Source organism: Heterocephalus glaber, unplaced genomic scaffold (genome assembly GCF_053883595.1).
Source record: "Heterocephalus glaber isolate CG9 unplaced genomic scaffold, H.glaber_assembly_v1.0 deba00001532, whole genome shotgun sequence".
NCBI lineage: Eukaryota > Metazoa > Chordata > Mammalia > Rodentia > Bathyergidae > Heterocephalus > Heterocephalus glaber.
In genome coordinates this window covers 27284787-27303120 of record NW_028258330.1, presented here as the reverse complement: position 1 = coordinate 27303120, position 18334 = coordinate 27284787, and the positions used below count along the sequence as shown (strand labels likewise).

The window sequence follows — 18334 nt, the reverse complement described above, 5'->3', positions numbered from 1 at the left end:
TTTGCTGTCAGCTGGACATGGGCTCACAGAGACCCTGTGCCCACACCAGCCTCCTCCCAGGGTAAAACATGACCCTTACTCCCCACTTCTGGAGCACCCAGCCCCAGACCTTACTGACCCTCCCAGAGGAAGGCCTTCTGTGCCACCCTCAAGATCCTGTCCTGCCTGTCATCAGCCCAAAACCAGCCCAAAGCCAGGATATTTCTAGCGCCCTGCCCTGCCCTTGGCTCTCTTCTACTTTAAGGATCAAATTTCAACTGCCCAGCCCAAGAGTGGAGGCCTTCGGAGGCCTCCAGTCTCCCTACATCCATGTGTGGCTGACAGCCTGGCAGAGGTGGGTGAGGTCTCTGTGGAGCCCAGTCCTCCCTGGCTCCCCCCTCCCAAGTGCTTTTCCCGGGAGCCCTACTCACCCTTTAAGACGCACTCAGAGAACAGCATCGACTGCTTTGGCCCTGGAGATTCCTGGGTAATCAGGACCTCCTTCTGCTGTTTTGGGTGTCACCTGTCATCGCTGGTGGAGATGCCAGCACTTGTTTAGATGGTTTCACTTAAACTTCGTGACCAACTCTAAGATAGGGGCTGAAATGGTCAAAAAGGGGGTTCCAGAACAGGGGCTGTTGTGGTGCTTCTTTGTAGCCTGGTGTCTGGTCTAGCACCTGGCACGTGGCAGCGCTAATCAATGTTTGTGGAGTGTGAGAATGAATGACTTAAATGGGTTCTGTGGAACATAATGAAATACTAGAGATGACCCATAAAACATGGCTCATATGTGTTATAGCCTTGATCAGAAACCAAAAAATGCTGCTGTCAAACAGTCACAAAACATTTGATTAATGAGAATTTAGAAGGGTGTCAGGGATGATCTAGGATGAGTTTTTCCCAGGAAAAACTGTCAAGCCCAAGTACTGTGGATGAAGTGACCAGCTCTCACCTGCAGGGGGTGGGGAGGGCGAAGGGCTACAGAGGGGTTGGGGCTGGGAGGGATGGGGACATGTCCCAAACTTGCTCTGTGTTGCTGTATGGGTGGTATGGTCTCTGAGCCTCAGTCTCCTTGTTTGTAAATGAAAGGAGAATTTGGGAAACTGGCTGAGGTAGCAGATGTGTGTCTAAAGACCTAAACGTTTTCTCTGCTGTTAAGTTAGTATGTCCTTTATTCAAACTCTTGGCAGGGTTTGCAGATGCCAGGTACCCTATCTTGGGCTCCCAGCTGGGAGAGGCCTGCCTCTGTGGCAGGTCAATCAGCCCTCAGTGCTGAGGCAGTGCCAAGACTGTCAACCTGTTTCTGTGAATTAGGCTTCTGACCTGCAGCTGAGGAAACAGGGAGTGAGTTCCCCATCCCTGAGGGTGGACAATCAGTGGCCAGCACCTCAGAACAAGAATTCTGACCCTGGATGGGAAGGAGTTTAGATCCCAGCCTTCCTTGCTCCCAGGCTGACTGACCTGTGCTCTCTCTGCTCCTGTGTGCACACGCACCGCAGCACTCTCACATTCCAGGTCAGTCACCCACGTGTCTCCTTTGTCCCTGAAAGACTGCAGAGCCTCTAGGGCCAGGACAGCCCCTCTTGAGATGCACAAAGGGCCCCAGTCTCCTGGGCTGAACTGGAGCCTCGGAGAGTCCAATGTTCTGATTCTGTGAGGCTGAGCCTGCCTCAGGGAGCTTGACAGTGGGTCTGGGCTCAGACTCCTCTCCAGTTGCTCCTTTTTTTCCCTGACTATTATAAAAGTCATGCATCTTGGGAAATTCAGGTATTTATAGGAGGAGGGATGTGCTGGGTTGGGCCACCATTTGGCCCACTTTTGTTCACAGCCTACATTTGTTTTTGAGGGAGCCACAGTTCCCCACTTTCCACTCCTGAGCTTCTGGGGTGTGGACTCCATCTCAGCTGGGGGGTAGCACAGATGCTCAGGCACCAGAGTGCTGAACTCCCCCAGAGCAGTAGCTGCCTGAGGAGTGGGCACATCCCACAGACTGGGTCACGCAATGCCAACACCCTTAACTCTCAGTTCTGGGATTTACCTTTGAGCTATGTCAGAAGAACCTTGTTTATGCCCCAGAAGAGGCATCTTACTGCCTGTACAGGAGAGCTCCATGGGAACATGGGGATGACCCCGGGGAAGCAGAGCTCAGAAATGGTGACAGGAATCAGGTGCTGATGATACTGACTGAGCCCTGGATGCAGTGGAGCCTGTCATGAGATATAGCTCTGGACTTTACAGTCATAAGCCAATACATTCCAGTTTTGTTTAAGTTGGTTTAAGGTGGATTTTTTTTGTCATTTGTGCTAGAAAAGATTTTGAGTGATATGAGCAAAAATAAAAATAGAGCTCACCATACCTTGCCATCCACAGGAACCACTGTGAATAGTTCAGTGACCATCCTTCCAAGTTTCTCTGGGCAGGAACATCCATATATTTATATTTTTTTCATAAAAACACCAGTAGCTATCTACATAGAGACTCTATTCTTCCCCTTAAGTCCCAACACCTGGAAAAGACTCCAGATCTAAATATCACACAGCACACACCATATCTAGCCTCCTATTTTCCCCTCTACCCTACACCGTAGACAGGTTTCCATGTCAACAGGTATAGCTTTACAGCACTGTCGCCAGAGCCATGGGAACACCATTGTCTGGCTGGACATAATTTATTTAACCATCTCTTGCAGACAGATAATTGGGTAGTTTCTAATTTATCACTCTCATCAAGGGAGGTGCCATGAACTTACTTGTAAAATGCCTATGTTTGCATTTGCTGGATTGTTTATGACAAGGATTCCATGATTCCAGGAGTGTGATTTCATGAGTGTAAGTTTCTCTGCCTGAGATTTAAGATTCTGAGTCTCTGTATGGTAGTATGTGTCTTTCCAGGCAGGTTTAGTGGTTGTCACTAAAAGGCAAACCCAGGGCCCCGGCTTCCTCTCCTAACAGTGTCTCTGGCAAGAGTGCTCACTGGCAGGGGCGAGCGAGAGGGTGGGAGCAAGCCAGGAATAGGGGGGTGCTGCTGGCCCGGGATTCACTGGCCATGTGTGTGTAGCCGTGCTGCTGAACTAGTCTCATCTCCCAGTCAGATCTGACTCAGTGGCTGAGGAGGGAGATGCACCTGGGGAGCCTTGGCAGGGCACAATAAGTCCACAAGAGGGGTCACCTCTGGCCACCACAGGGACAAGAGCAGCACTACCTGTGAGACCACTCTGGTTTTGTTTTAGTCCTACACAGGTCTTAACTCTCATAAATCCCACAGTGATGCTATTTTCTGTGATGCTATTTTCTAATCTTTGTTTGATAGAAAACAGTGTCAGAGAGGGCAAGTGACTTGTCCAAGGCCACACAGCCAAGAAGTGGTGAAAATGAGATATGACCCAGATCTGCTGATTTCCTAGCCCACGCCGTGTCCCATTTTCTTAGGGTCAGAAGTAGGAGCACAGAATTGCTACAGGCAGGACTGTGGGAGCCCTAACCTCCCTATGCTTCCCCCACAAGCCCTAACATTCAGCAGTGACTCCAAATCCTGAAAAGTATAAAGAAGAGAGCAAAGATCACCTATGCCCCTCTCCCCAGGAGGGACACTGTGAACGGTTTCCAGAAACATTCATAGTTCTTACAAAAGTGATATCATGCTACCCATGCTGTTTTATAACCTCTTTTTAAAAAAAACTCACAACACACTATGATGTTCTCTCTGCAACAATAAATTTAGATCCACGGCCCCGTTTTTAACAGCTGCAGCAGGCACCATGTACAGCTACAGTGAAATGGGTTTAACTAGTCCCCTGGTGATGGACAAATGGGTTGTTCCCAAGGGTCCTGCGACGACCAGCAATGCTTTGATGAATGCAGCTCTCCAGCCCAGTTGATCCTGCCCCCTTGTAGGCCACCTCCTCAGGGAGGCTGTCTCGGACAGCCCGTGTCATGCAGTGCAGGCCCCACCTGCTCATCTGTAATGCTGTCATGCTGCTTTCCTTCCTGGACTGGATTCCCTTCTCATTCTGTTTATTTTTTTGGACAACTGCATGACATCTGTCCCTCCCCAAGGCTGGATCCTGTGTGAGGGGTGTAGATCAGCCAGGACTAGTCTCACTAGACACCCGTGGGCTGCAGGATGTCTTGGTCAGCAGAGCAGGCTGCTTCCTCCAGACCATGACCCCAGCACCAGCTCAGCAACCTAAAGATCTGTCTTAGAACCTGACTCCAGCCATGTGCTGCTTGGAGTTTCTATGCCTAGGAGTTGCCCAGCACCGAACAATGCTGGCTGCACACAAGACACCAGGCATTGGGCCTGGTTGTGTGGCACGGCCAGTCATTTTCCCCCTCAGTCCCCTTATCTGTACAATGGGGCTAATGCTGCTAATCTTATGCTTGTTCTGAGGTTAAACAAAGGTAATGGTGGTGTTAGCATGTAGTGAGTCCTCAGGAAATGGCAGTCTGGCCTTCATTCTGTGAGTTAGAGGTTGGTTCTGACCCTGCCTTGCCTGGATGTCCTCTTTCTCACCTTGAATGAGCCTATAATGCCCTGGTCCCCTCCCCTGGGACGACCCTAGGGATGTCCTATTCCTATCCTTTAACACTCATCAAATGGCCAAATGCTCTGTTTTGACCCATTGTCAGCCTCCCAGGCTTCTCAGGGCCCATGACCACAGACACCTGCCTGGCCTCATAAACTGTGACATAGGCACAGACACATTAGAGGAACAAAAGAAATGCCTGTCCTGGGGGACATCCTGGCCCCATGCTTGCACATGAGGCTTGAGGAAGCATGTCCGGTTTCTCATCCTGCTGCCCTCTCTTTGACCATAAGCCAAGTAGCTTTATCTCCATAACCCTCACTTTCCTCCTATAAAATGGGCAGAATAAAAGAAGTCATGAAGATTCAATGATCTAAAAATAAACTAAGCTTAGCAAGGAGCCTAGCATTCAGTAAATGCTCAACAAATATTAGCTATTATCATTGCAATTATATTTTACTCTTTTTACTCTGATACATAATACAGAGAGGAAAGTGCAAGAAACAGTGTGACAGTGTTGAGTGCAGCAAGTTGTCACAAAGCAAAGACTTACGGGCCCACTACCAGGGGCATGGATAGAATGCTGCCTGCCCCACCCAAGCCCCTCACACCTGTCCTGATCCTTATGGCCTCTTTCTTCCACAAAGTGAAACTTTTTTCAGACTTTTATGTTGTTGTTACTATTGTTAGTAAGTGGATAAAAAATATCAATGTGTGGTGATTCTTCTCTGACCAAGTCAGGCCACCAGGTCTTTTGACCCTGGGGACCCTGTACCATTGGCTGCCTCTGCCCTGGGCATGGAGACTCCCCAAATGGTTTCCCAGCTCCGGCTGTTCTTTAAATAACCAGCTTGTTAGCAAAATAGCAGCAGTAACACCTCCCTCGCGCCGCCCCAGCCTCCATCTTTCCACACGATGCTGACGGCTGCTCCCCCAGCTCGTGCCAAGGAATCCCGTTCTCCGTCACTGGGCCACACACGCCAGGGGCTGCCAGCTCAGCTGCATTCCCAGTGTGTCCCAGGGGTGGAGGTGGGCACTGAGTGGCAGTTGTTTTCAGGAAAGCCTGAGCCCTCACTCGCAGGTCCATGCCTCAGTCACCAGGAGTTGAACTGAGACGGCAAAGAATGGGAAGCGTTTAGCACAATGCCAGGCACTCAGAGACTGCACAAGAAATGCCAGTTGTCACTCAGGTTGCCCCTGCTATTTGTGTCTTCAGGGAGGCCAGGCCTTCCTTAGGCACAACAGGTCCGTGTGCAGAAGACAGAATCCCACAGATGCTTCTAGTTCTCAGACGGAGATGTCCGAATCACTATGTGGTGATAGCTACTTAGCCAAATGCCACAGCTGTCTGTGGCTGCCGTGACAAGACTGGGGGCTGGGGCGGGGAAAGGGGTGGAGAGGCTGCTAATTAATGGGACCTTTTTCACAGTTATTAATAATAAGGCTGGCACCACATGAACGTGCAGCTCCTTGTGCTCAAAGAAGCATTTCTACATACATTATCAGCAGTGAACTTTGCAATTTTTTTTTATTATCCTGGACATTTGCATATTATACATATTTACGAGTCTCTTCCCTTCTCCTAGCCATCCCATCAGGGAGGCTGGGCAGCTGTTAGCAGATGAGAGAATGGGGACTGGAGGGGATGGCTGCTGTGCTGAAGGTCTGCACCCACAGAGGCTTTCTGGGGTCAGCAGGGAGCCCAGCTGGCCAAAAAGCTGTGGGCTCACAGAACCTGCTGGCGTCTGGGTGGAGGGAGTGAGGGGGTTCCCTCCTTTTCTCCCTCCTTGCCCTCTCTGCAGCTCACACTGTGCGCCCCCCTGTACACAGCTGCAGCTGTTGGGGGGGCGGGAGCTGAGGCCAGAGGAGGCAGACCTCAGCAATGGTCCCTGTAGCACTGAGCGGTGCTGGGCGACCTGTGCCAGCCCTGGTCTCACTGAGCCCGTTTCCTGACTTGGGAACTAGCAGGGTCTTGGGAGGCAGGTGGTGACGATGTGACGTGAGAACATGGATAAGTGTCAGGTGCTGGGGCTGGCATGAAGAGGGCTGCAGCGGTTGTTCCCGTGTGTGGTCAGGACCATGGGAAGAATGGCAGGGGCAGTGTGGGTAGAACAGGCTTTGGCATTCTCTGATAGGTGTCAGAGATGAGGTCAGGCTCAGCACCTCATCCCAGTGAGGATTCACAAGGTAGGAGCTGGAGGAGAAGGCACGCTGTTTTGGGGAGCCCCAAGATTCCATGGCCTTCAGCATGGCTACCCGGTCTCCTTCCCTTCCTAAGCCAATGCTCAGTACCTGCTCCCGCCTCCTGGTTGTGGCAACAGCTGGCCTTTGAGGTACACAGAGCTGGACTTTTGTGCTTCCTCAGGCGTGGCTTCCCCACTCTGAGGCTATTTCTTGTGAAATGAGTGTGGTCACCATGCCCACCTCCTGGGCTGTCAGGAGGACAGGGTACAAGAAGCCAGTTAAACCACAAATAGTGCCCAGACCTAAAAAATCTCTCATGGAGGTCCCTTTGCCAGCATGTGGGCACCGGCGGGAGGGAAGGCTGGGCATTTCCCAACTATGCTAAGTGTGGGTGGGTGGCTAAGGCACCCGGGCCTGCAGCGGCAGTTACTTACCAACCAGGGAGCTATGCGCACAGGAGAAACGGGAACCAGTTGGTACACAGCCAGCGTCACCTCAGGGGCAGGCGCTGGACCCGGGGCAGGCGCTGGACCCAGGTCTGGCACACACATCCCTCCAGGCACTTGATCAGAGATGCTGGCAGGAAGCAGGGTGAGACAGCAGCCCTGCCAGGTCCTGGTTACACACAGGGTCCACTGGCACCCGGCAGAGGGGGAGGCAGTGGTGCCTGCAGGAATGGGGGAGGAACACTCATTAGGCAATAAGCTCTCCACTTTGAGACCCTTGGATCTGCCCTGGGGACACCAGGGAGGAGGACAACATGGAGCAGTCGTCATAGAAACCCAAGTGTTTGTACACTACATTTTTCCAAGCACTCCGGCATCCCAGCTCATGTGGGCCCCCACATTGTTTTTTAGAGGCATATTTGCATGTCATGCATATTTACAATGCCTTTCCCACCACCCACAGAATCCCCACCGCAGCCCTGGAAGCTGGGGTTCCAAAGACTCAAATCCTTCCTCATCCTGCTTCTCCCTTCTTTTCCCTGGAATGAAGGAAGTCAGGAAAGGGGCTGGAATTACACAATTCTGAGTTTAAATCTCAGCTCCACCCCTCATTTGCTGGCTGACACTAGGCAGGCAGTTTCCTATTTTTGAGCCTCAGTTTCTCCACTTGTCAGATAGGAATAAGAGAGCCTCTTCTGAGGGCTCTGTGAGGATTCAGAGGCTAATGCAGGCTGAACGCCTGCCACGAGCGACATGCCTGGCCATGACCCTCACAGAGGCGCCTCCCTATGTTCCTTTCACTGCGTGCCCCCCCCACCTCCCACACAACACGTCCTGTGGAAAAACAGAGGCAGCCAGGTGTCCCTCTCCGCCCACCTCTCCAGAACAGGTGTCATCACTCCAGCTGGGCTCCTTAACACAGCAGGAACCAGCTCTTGGGAGAAGAAAAAGGGCCTCCCTCCTGTACCCCTCCCAGGAGCCTCCTGCCTGCCTTGAGGCCTCAGAGAACAACCTCTGTCACACAGGTTGAGAAACTGAGACACAGAGGAAACCAACTGTCCCAGGAGGGAATGGACGGAGCAGTGAACCATGTTGAAGGCTCACCTCTCTCACCTGGTCACCCAGGGCCCCGGGCAGCCCCCCATTCTCCTCTGAGGGCTGCTCAGGGGAGCAGCACACATCGCAGCACCTACTCCTAGAGAAGCCAGAGTGTAACGGGCTTCTGCTCATTTTCTTCTCAAAGCAGCCCTACTCTTCAAAGGAGGAAACAGGCACACAGAGCTGCAGTGACTGCACCCTGAGGAGGAGGCAGGCCATGGCCTCAAACCCAGAGATCTAATCCAGAAGGATGCTGCCCGCTGCCTGCAGAAGAACAGCCCCACCAAGCAAAACAGGCAGAACTGTCTGAATGTTTAAGCAGCAGGAAAAGAAAATATCAAGCTCCAAAACACTCTGAATTAGAGGATACAAATTCTTAAAGATGCATAAAAGATTTCAAGATGCACCATAAGGCATGAAAATTGCCAATGCATGAAAAACCAGTGCTCAGGAAGATGCAATCCCAACCAAGTTGTCACTTTGAGCCAAATTTACCCAGATCCAGAGCTGAGGGGCATGGTGACAGCAGGAGGGGGCTTCCCGTGTGGGTGTGACACAATGGGATAGTGGGTAGGGTTCTGACTGGGCACCTCAAAGCCCCTTCAGACTCCAAAGACCAGCCTTGGAGTCCCCACCCTGCCTGTGGAGGTCCTGTGGCTCCCTGTTGTTATGACATTCGGGTTGTCCCTGCTGGCTGTGATGCTGTTCAAGACTCTGGAACTCCCACCCGGGATGGACACTGCACTGTGACAGAAGCCAGGCACTGAGGACAGCATGCCGCATGATTCCGTTCTTGTGGAATATCCAGGACAGGCAACTTCATAGGGACAGAAAGGAGGGTTGTGGTTGCCTAGGGCTGCCTGATGGGGAGACTGGGAGGGAGAGACATGAAGAGGTGCGGGGGTTTCTTTCTGGGGTAATGAAGACATTCTAAAATGGACTGTGGTGATGGGCACACAACTCTGTAAATACACTAGAAGCCAGGGAACTGGGCACTGCAAGTGGGTGAGTGGATGGTATGCGAATCATACATCAATAAAGCTGTTAACCCAATACTTAAAAACCAGCAGAAAAGACTCTGCAGCTTCTCAGTTGAAGCTCAACTGCTGCAGCCCTCTAGAGCCTTCGTTCCCCCCGCCGGGGCATATTCTCCCAAGAAGGCCGCTCCCACCTCCCCTCTACCCTAGGAGTCTTCGTGCCTCCCTCTTTCTCCTCAGGAAGGCCTTCTGGATGCCCTGGTCAGGTCCATTTTCCCTTACGGGCTCCTAGAGCTCCCTCCATCGCTCTCTCTCACTCCCCTTCATTCTGACGTGAGAAAACCATTGGCTGATGCTTCGTCCTCCCTCAGAGCGGACTCTGCTGGGGAAGGGACCATTTTCAGCTTGCCCGTTGTTGTCAGTGCTCAGCACAGAGCCTGGCACACAGTGCTCGGTGCATAGCAAGTACTCCAGAAATGTCTGCTGACTGAATGGATGAATCAGAATTCTAAAATCTTGCATGCACACTTGGATTCAGGTCCTGGCCCCACTCCCTTCTGGCTGTATGACCATGGGTGAGTCAGGTAACTGCTGCAAGTCTCAGTACCCACCTCAGAGGGTAGCCAGGGTTGAAAAGGAATAATGAATGAAGTTCTGTATGAAGTGGCTCCTTTCACAGCTGTTCGTGCCTCAGTTCATGGAACCCTGCCCTTCTAGCCACTCCTGCCCAAGTCTTGGAGTCATCCTTGATGCCTCTCTTTACCTCACTTCCCACATCCAGGACATCAACACCTCTACCTGACCCACCTTCACAATAGGTCAGGAAGCTGATGCAGTACCTGTCCTGCTGCCACTGCTGTGCAGTGAACAATTGTGATTTCTTGACTGGATTGTTTATGTCTGTTCTGGGGTCCTACTTTTATCCTTGCTCCCAGCAAGAAATCTGAGGAGTCAAGTTAGAACTCAAGCCAGATCTGGCCCTTCCTCAGCTCTGAACTCTCTAGTCTCTCCCTCTACTTCAGGTAGAAGCTGACAGCCCACAGATGTCTCAGTGGCCCTCCCTGTACTACCTCCTATCCCTTCCTTTCTCTCCACTTGCTCCCTTTGTCCCAGTCACACTGGCCTTGTGCTCTCCATCTCTAGGCTCCTGCCTCAGGGCCTTGCCCTTGCTTTTCCTCTGCCTGGCAGTCATGGCCTGATGTCTGTGAGCTTGGCCTGCTCACCTCCTGCTTTGGACTCTTTGGTGACACCGAGCCTGTCAGTGGCAGGCAGTTCGGCACAGCGGTGAGGACTCTAGGTCAAAAGTCTGGCTCTGCCAGTTATGTGGCTGAATGCCCCAGGGTATATTTCTTAACTTCTCTGTGACCGTGGCTCATCTCTAAACAGGGGTAGGTCCAGCCCCTCCTTGGACAGTTGTGAGGGCTGATGATCTCTGTTGAGTGTGACCGGCCTGTGTGCTGGCGCTGGTGCTCCCTGGCCCGGCCCCTCTGCTTAACACTCCTAGCACCTGTCCCTCCCACCTGCTTGTTGTTCTTGGCCAGCATCTCTGTCACACAGGACGCGTCACCCAGTCACTTAGCCCGACCATCTCCTCCCTCTCCCTCTAGTGTTGCCCCGTGGGTGGAGCAGAGTTTGGTCTACTCGGTTGTCACTGCACACTGCTTTGCAGGCGGAGGTGCTTGGTGAAGGTGTCATTTAGAAAATCTTTTCAGTGCTGAATAGATATTTATTGACCAGTTGTCGTGAGCTCTGGGTTTCCTCCTTCCCTATCACAGAAACAACATTTCTCTCTGTGGCCCAGCTCATGCCTCAGAGGTCTAAATTGCTTCCAGCAGCTCTGCTGGCCACCTGGTGGGCATTGTGCGCTCTGTGTCCAAGGTCTGGTGTGCGCCTTTCCCAGAGACCCATCCCTCTCCCACCATCATGCATCAGCCGCTCTGCAACCAAGCAGCCAGGGGCTCCTGTGCCCCTTTCTCCTTCTCAGTCCCCCACATTCGAAACCCAGGACCTGTCCTATTTTCTTTTTAAAACCTCTTACACATCCCTCAAAGCCCCTCCTTCTATCCCCAGAGCTCCCCCCATCTGGGCCTCCACTGTATCAGTTTCCTCACCTGGAGTTGTGCTGCTTTCCTCTCCATCCTCTGTGCAGCAACAAATGGGGCAAGCAGAAGCCCCCTTCTGCGACCTTGAAAATCAAAATCCTCCTTGGCTCAAAACCCACACTGAGTGGGACCTTTCAAAAAAATTCAGCTCAGAGCTCCTCCCAATCCCAATCATCCCATCCCCAGATAAAAGGGTGTTCTGTTGTCCAAAAATTCAATTTACAAAATGGATTTACACAGAACCTTTTGCCTCAATAAATATTTGTGGAGTTGAATTGAAATGGAGAAAACATTTTAAAAGTAGCATTTACAGTTCTCTCCTCCCTGGGGGCTCTCTAACCCTCCTGGTGTCCACCACAAGGACCATGGCTCCTCCTGTGGCCCCAAGACACATCCTCTGTCCCTCTCACACAATGTCCTCCCAGGCAGGGATCCCACTGGCCCCTGTGACCACCCACACTAGCCCCATTTCCTGGGGAGCCTGGCCTCACCCTGAACGAAGCTCATCCCCCAGGTGCCTCCTGGCCCTTCCCTCAGAGGCCCCTTGCACCATGACCTCTAGGGACCCATCAGCTTCTCCCCAAATTCACTCCTTTCTGATGACACCATGGTCCACCTGAGTCCCCAAGATGGCAATGTGGGCATCATCCAGGACTCCTCCCTGGCTGGCTCCCTCCCCAAGTTCTGCAACAGATGTCTCTCAAACACCTGCTTCTCTCACCCTGAGCTCAGGTCAGCCCTGTCAAGGCACCTGGCACCTGTCCACCTACCCACCCATCACACATCTGCCCGCCCCTGACTCTCTGTTTATCCATGTCACCTGTCCCTCCAGTTACTCATCACCCACCCCCTAAGCCGCCACCCATAATCCACCAAGGCTTCCAGGGCTCCAAGCCATGTGTCAGACATGACATGAAAATGACTCGGATCTTGCTCTTGGCCTGAAGATACTCACACCAGATCGGGGTCATGATGGGTGAGCAGGGATCTGTGAGGCTGGAGGAGAGTGGGCAGCATATACTAGAGAGGTAAACAAGGGCACAGACACAGGAAGGGGACCCTTGGGGTGTCTGAGGAGCCTGACCAGACTTCGTGGAAGGGCCCACTGAGGCTGGCTCTGCAGGAGCCTGGAGCCAGACAGCCCGGGGTCATACCTCAGCTTCACCACCTGCGAGCTGAGTGTCTTGGATAAATGACATCAGTGTTCCCTGTGGAAATAATAATATGTGTGCCCATTACAAAGGGATGCTGTGAGGACTCCATGCACACTGACACTCACACCTCAGCCCAGTGCCTGGTATGGTCGTCCTCTTCCCTTACCTCTGGGCAATGCATTCCTGAAACCTCCAACAGCAATGAACTCTATGTATACAGTTCTTTCCTACACATATATATCAACAATAAAGTTTAATTTTTAAATTGGACAAAATAAGAGATCCATCACAATAGCTAATAATAAAATAGAATTTTGACAATATACTGTAATAAAAGTTATATAAATGTTCTCTCTCTCTCTCAAAATATCTTCTTGTACTGGAGATCTTAGCAACCCTAGCCTAAACTTTTTTTCTTTCCTTATTAAGTCAAGAGCTTCTACCTTTTCACTTTGAGGAAATACCTATTAGCTTCTCTTTGACATATCTGAGTTGCCAGCACCACTACTCTTGCACTTTGGGGCCATTATTAAGTTAAATAAGGGTACCCTGATGTTTGATCTAACACCTGAGCAGACTGCTATGTGACTAACAGGCAGGTAGCATATACAGTGTGGATATGCTGGATGGAGATGATTCACATCCTGGATGGGACAACAAGGTCTCATCACACATGCTACTTGGAACAGTGCACAATTTAAAACATTTGAATTGTTTATTTCTGGAATTTTCCATTTAATATTTTCACTGTTCACAGTGGGTAAATGAAACTGTGGAAAGAGAAACCCTGAAAGAGGGGGACAACTGTATACAGAGAATGCTCAATGACTATAACTGCGATATAGCATTAATAGCCTTGTGGCCAGCAGACAATGGAGTTTCACCTTGAGGAGGCATATTCTAGCCTCCACTGCAAGAAGTCAGCAGCTGGTACTCTGGAGCAAATGCTCTTACCTGGGGTTCAGGAGGATGGCTGCCCCCAGCCCTCAGGCTCTGGCTGCCACAGGCCCAGTGGAGCCTTACCCTAACCTGTCCACTGCCTGGAGCATCCCACTGGTGAGCTCTTAGCACTGAGGTCCAGAAGGCTGCCCCTTGAGAGCTTCTTACAGGAGTCTGCCCCATCCTTAGTCGATTTGGAGCAATGTCCTGCAAATAGTCATGATGGGTCCTTTCACAGCACTAGACTACACACCCATGCATTTTCCTCTAACTTTCACAGCTTTGTGCAGCCCATTTGGCCACCCATGCTGCAGACAAGAACACCGAGCCCCTGTGGGGAGCAGGAAGCTACTCTGCCTCAGGTTGCATAGCCAGTAAATGGCTGAGCAAGAGTTCAGAATCAGAGCCCCAGGGCTCTCCTGAATCTCAGATGTGCCCTCTGCCCAAGGATCAGGGTCCCAAGCCAAGGCGCAAACGTGCATTTTCAGAGTATTGAGGTGTGCTGTCCAGCAGAATGTGGTGTGTGATGAAAATGCTCCATCTGTGCTGCCTGATGATGGGGCAGCTGTGAGTCACCTGTGGCTATAAAGCCCTGGAAATGTGACTAGTGCAATTGAAGAACTGAATCTTTCATTAAATTTCAAGTTCAACAACCACACAGTTCATGGCCACTCTACTGGACAATGCAGGACCAGGCCACTTTCAGCCTTTGCAGCACCAGATCCCATTTCCAGGGTGCTCCCAACTCACAGAACACTTTGGCCTTTTGTTAGGAGGATTTCTACCATCAACCAGCAGCTTCCTGCTTTCATAAACGGAGAATAACAGCACCCTTAAGTCAGATGTCTCTTTACAGCCCAAGGTCATTGAGAAATAGTTGGTGAACTCCTGCTTTGAGTAGTGTGGAGGACAAGAATGGGGATGCTCATCCCTGTCCTCACAGACCACAGAGCGTAGGGGTGGGAGGGGGCATCCTACACCAGGTTCATGGTAGGGCAGATGGGCACCAGAACAAGGCATGTGGGAGGGATGGGGAGCCACGAGGGCGACTGAGTCGGGGGAGGAGCGTGGGAGGGCCACATGAGGAAGGGGCACGGACACAGTGCATTTTACAGTTTGCACTTCTTTCCCCCTCTCAAAGGTGCCTCACCATGGTCCTGGGGGAGGCTGGGCCTGGACTGGGTTCTGTGCATTGGATTCACATCAGTGCAGTTCCAGAACAAGCAGTGGGTGAGGGCCACAGCTCTGAGTCCAGTGTGCCCCCAAATCCTCCCTTCTCGGGAGGTTCATTCAGGACCCAGCCAGCTGGCACTCAAATTTTTCAGTTAAAGCCCTGGAAATGAGATGTTCCCTAAATCCTCCAGTGGGCCAGCCTTGTAAATCCCTAAACTTTCTAGCATCTCTAATGGGACCCAGCAGGCCCTTCACCAGCCATCAGGCCTCCTCCTCTGGGCCTGGTGATTTGCAGAGGCCATGGAAGACCTTCATTTCCATGACATTTCCTTGTAATCCTTTTATTTCCATTCCATACTTGCAGGGCCTGCCAAAGTGGCCCCCTCTCACCTGCCCTACTTTTCTTTTCTGCACTGTTTTCAGGGTGAATGGCTGTTGGCCCACTTTGTCCATCTTGGGAAGCAATCTCCACACTCCCTGTGGGCCCTTCTGTCTAGGGGTCTTCAGGCTCTGAGCAGTTCCATCCTTCTAGCCATGTTCCAGCCTGAGTTTACCCGGTCCAGGCAGCCTGACGCATCCCTCCTCCCTTGTTCAAAGCCTCATCCAATTCCTCACAGTGCTCTGGAGCAAAAGGTAGGTGACGCTGCACTGCAAACAAACACTTCTTGAGCCCCTATCCTGTGCATGGCCCTAAACTAGGCCACGCTGAGGACAAGATGAGTCAGTCAGTGTCCCTGGAACACCCACTCTGATGGGAGTGGCAGATATGTAAACAGACATGGCAGTCCAGATTGAAGGGAGCCAGGGCCAGCCTGGGAGGTAATAAAGACATCAAGAAGGAGGGACTTGGGCCTGGGATTTAGCTCAGTGGTTTTGCTGCCTGCTGCGCAAGCTCAATAACCGGAGTTCGATCCCCGGTACCAAAAAAAAAAAAAAAAAAAAGAAGGAGGGACTTTGGCTGGGCCTGGGAGGACTCACAGAGCCTGCCAGGTGGGCAGAGTTGGGAGGATGCTGGAGGCAAAAGAGACAGTTCACAGAAGCTGAGAAGAGGGGCAAGGACACCATGTTTGGGGAGCTTGGAGGGATTCCGCAGAAGTAGGGAGGTGGTCTATGTGCTCTGGAGAAGGAAGGGATCAGGGAGAGGAGAGACAGGACTGGAAACACAGGCGGGGGCAGCGTCTATGGAGAGTTCTGCAGGGAGTGTGGCCATTTCCCTGGGAGCCATGGAGAGCCCAGGAGTTGGACCAACCCCCAGCAGCTACGTGGGCAGCCTAGGAGTGGGCGGTGTGGTGCAGGAGAGAGCTGACAGTGGTCTACCTAGGGGAGGGGCCCTGAGGCCGAGAATGGTAGAAAGATTCAGGAGACATTTGGACTGTAACAGTCAGTCAGGCCAGGTGTGGTGGTGCAGGCCTGTGATCACAGCTAGTAGAGAGGTTAAGGTAGGAGGAGGCTAGCCTTGCAAACTTAGCCTGACTTGTGTCAAAATAAAAAATAAAAATGTCTGGGCATAGTGGCACATGCCTGTAATTCTAGCACTCTGGGAAAATAAGGCAGGAGGATTGAAAGTTCAAGCCCAGCCTGGGCAACTTAGTGACTTAGTGAGACCGTGTGTCAAAATAAAAAAGGTCTATGGATATAGCTCAGTGAGAAGGCCCTGGATTTAGGCCCCAGTACCACAAGAAAGAGAGAGATGGACAGACAGACAGACAAAGAGAGAAAGAAAAAAGAAAAAGAAAGAAAAGAAGGAAGGAAGGAAGGAAGGAAGAGGGAAAGGGGCTGGGGATTTAGCTCAGTGGTACCACGCCTGCCTCAAAAGTGTAAGGTCCTAAGTTTGATCCCTGGTACCGGAAAAAAAAAAAAAAAAAAGAGAGAGGGAGGGGGGATAAAGAAAGAAAATAAAAATAATTTTTAAAAAGGACTGGGGTATAGCTCAAGGATCCTTAGGTACAATCCTCAGTATCTTAAAAAACTTAAAATCAAAACAATCAAAATTGTCCTGGGGCCGGGGATCTAGCTCAGTGGTGCTGCCGCCTGCCTCACAAGCGCAAGGTCCTGAGTTCAATCCCCCGTACCAAAAAAAAAAAAAAATGTCCCGAGGGAGGACTAAAAGGTAACTTGTAGGTTTCTGTCCTGATCACTGGCGGGGATGGGAGATATACTGAATACCAAGTTTTGGCTATCACAAGAGTTGGCAAACTTTTTCTTTAGAGGCCACTGGTAAACATTTTAGGCTTATAGGCCATATGGCACTCCATAGCAGCCACAGACAATACATAAATGAATGAACATGTTCTAATAAAATCTTGTATTCAGTTATTCTTTTTTTTTTTACAAAGACAGGCTACTATGGGCCATAGTTGGCTGATTCTTGAACTACAAATGTCATCATCTTAAACTAGCTTTAACAATAGAGAGAATCAATTGATCTATATACTTTTTTTTTTTTTGGGTACCAGGGATCGAACTCGGGTCCTTGTGCTTGCAAGGCAGGTGGTGGAACCACTGAGCTAAATCCCTGCTCCTGATCTATATACTTTTAAAAATTTGAAAATGTGGTGGACTTAAGGCACAGTTCAATCAGGGTTCCAGCTTTCCAGTTATCCTCCATATACCTGTTACATCCTAAGCCTGGCTGCTCTCATGCATACAGAATGGCTACTCTAGATAAAGCAGCAGTTAGAGGCTTGAGGGAGGTATGGGAGTCTGCTGCTCCCACCCAAGTCCCAGAAGTCAATCTGATTGGACTGGTTCATCTCACATGTCCACCCAGAAGCCAATCACTGTGCCTGGGAGATGAAACACACTAATTGGCCTAGCTCAAGTTGTGAGCACTCTGCCTTGATTGCTTACAGCCTGGGCTGTGAGTCCTGTTGGAGAGGGAGGGATGGAGTCAGCTTCCCCAGAACCACATGGCTTCCCAACAAAAATCAAGGTCTTGGGCTGGGGATTTAGCTCAGTGGTTTTGCTGCCTGCTGTGCAAGTGCAAGGACCCGAGTTTGATCCCTGGTACCAAAAAAAAAAAATCAAGGCCTGGTGAGATGGAAATAGGGAGGTTTTGCAAGAGAAATAAAAAACATATCCCCTCCCAAATCCTGGTATGTGCATATTTATAACAGCATTATTCCTAATAACCCCAAACTGAAAACAATCCAAATGCCCACTAACCAGGGTACAGATGAACAAAAAGTGCTATATCTGTAAAACAGAACATTATTTCATAGCACTAAAAAGGAGTGAAGGACTGATTCATGCAACAATATATATGAACATCAAAATCATTATGCTGAGTGGAAGAGGCTAGACCAAAACACTACATATTCTTGTGTATTTCCATCTATGTGACCTCTCTAGAAAAGGCAGAACTATAGACATAGAAAGTCAATCGTTGGTTGCCTAGGACCGAGGGTGGGAGTGGAATTGACTGCAAATGGGTAAAGGAAGCTTCTGGATTACGGTGCTTGTTGCACACTATATAAATTTATTCATTCACATCAAAATGCATATTTAAAGTAGGTAAATCACATAGTGTGCAAACTACACTTTGACAGAGCTCCTCAGTGAGGGGATGCTGAGCACAGCCACTTGGGTCCGAGCCAATCATGCAGGGGAGGGCAGGCCTGTGGGCAAACACAGAGGTCACTCTGGACAGACTGAGCTTCTAGGACAGAGGAAGGCAGCACAGGGAAGGGCCACGGGCAGAGCTGGGAGCTGGGGCTTGTGGGTGTTCAGAGGCACTCAGAAGCCATATGGTTGATGA

The 18334-nt window shown here is 50.8% G+C and overlaps 1 protein-coding gene across 5 annotated transcripts in view; it reads right to left on the bottom strand.

Moving 5' to 3' along the window:
* Nucleotides 1-18334, bottom strand: part of Dlgap4 (DLG associated protein 4) — a 181692-nt gene that overhangs the window by 115996 nt on the left and 47362 nt on the right. For 4 of the 5 annotated variants that reach the window (XM_021246944.2, XM_004867840.4, XM_004867838.4 and 1 more), the window contains exon 2: nt 7123-7355. The exons of the other annotated variant lie outside the window; for it this stretch is intronic. The gene's annotated coding sequence lies outside the window, so the exon portion shown is untranslated. The remainder of the gene's footprint in view (nt 1-7122; nt 7356-18334) is intronic. 5 annotated transcript variants of the gene reach the window in all.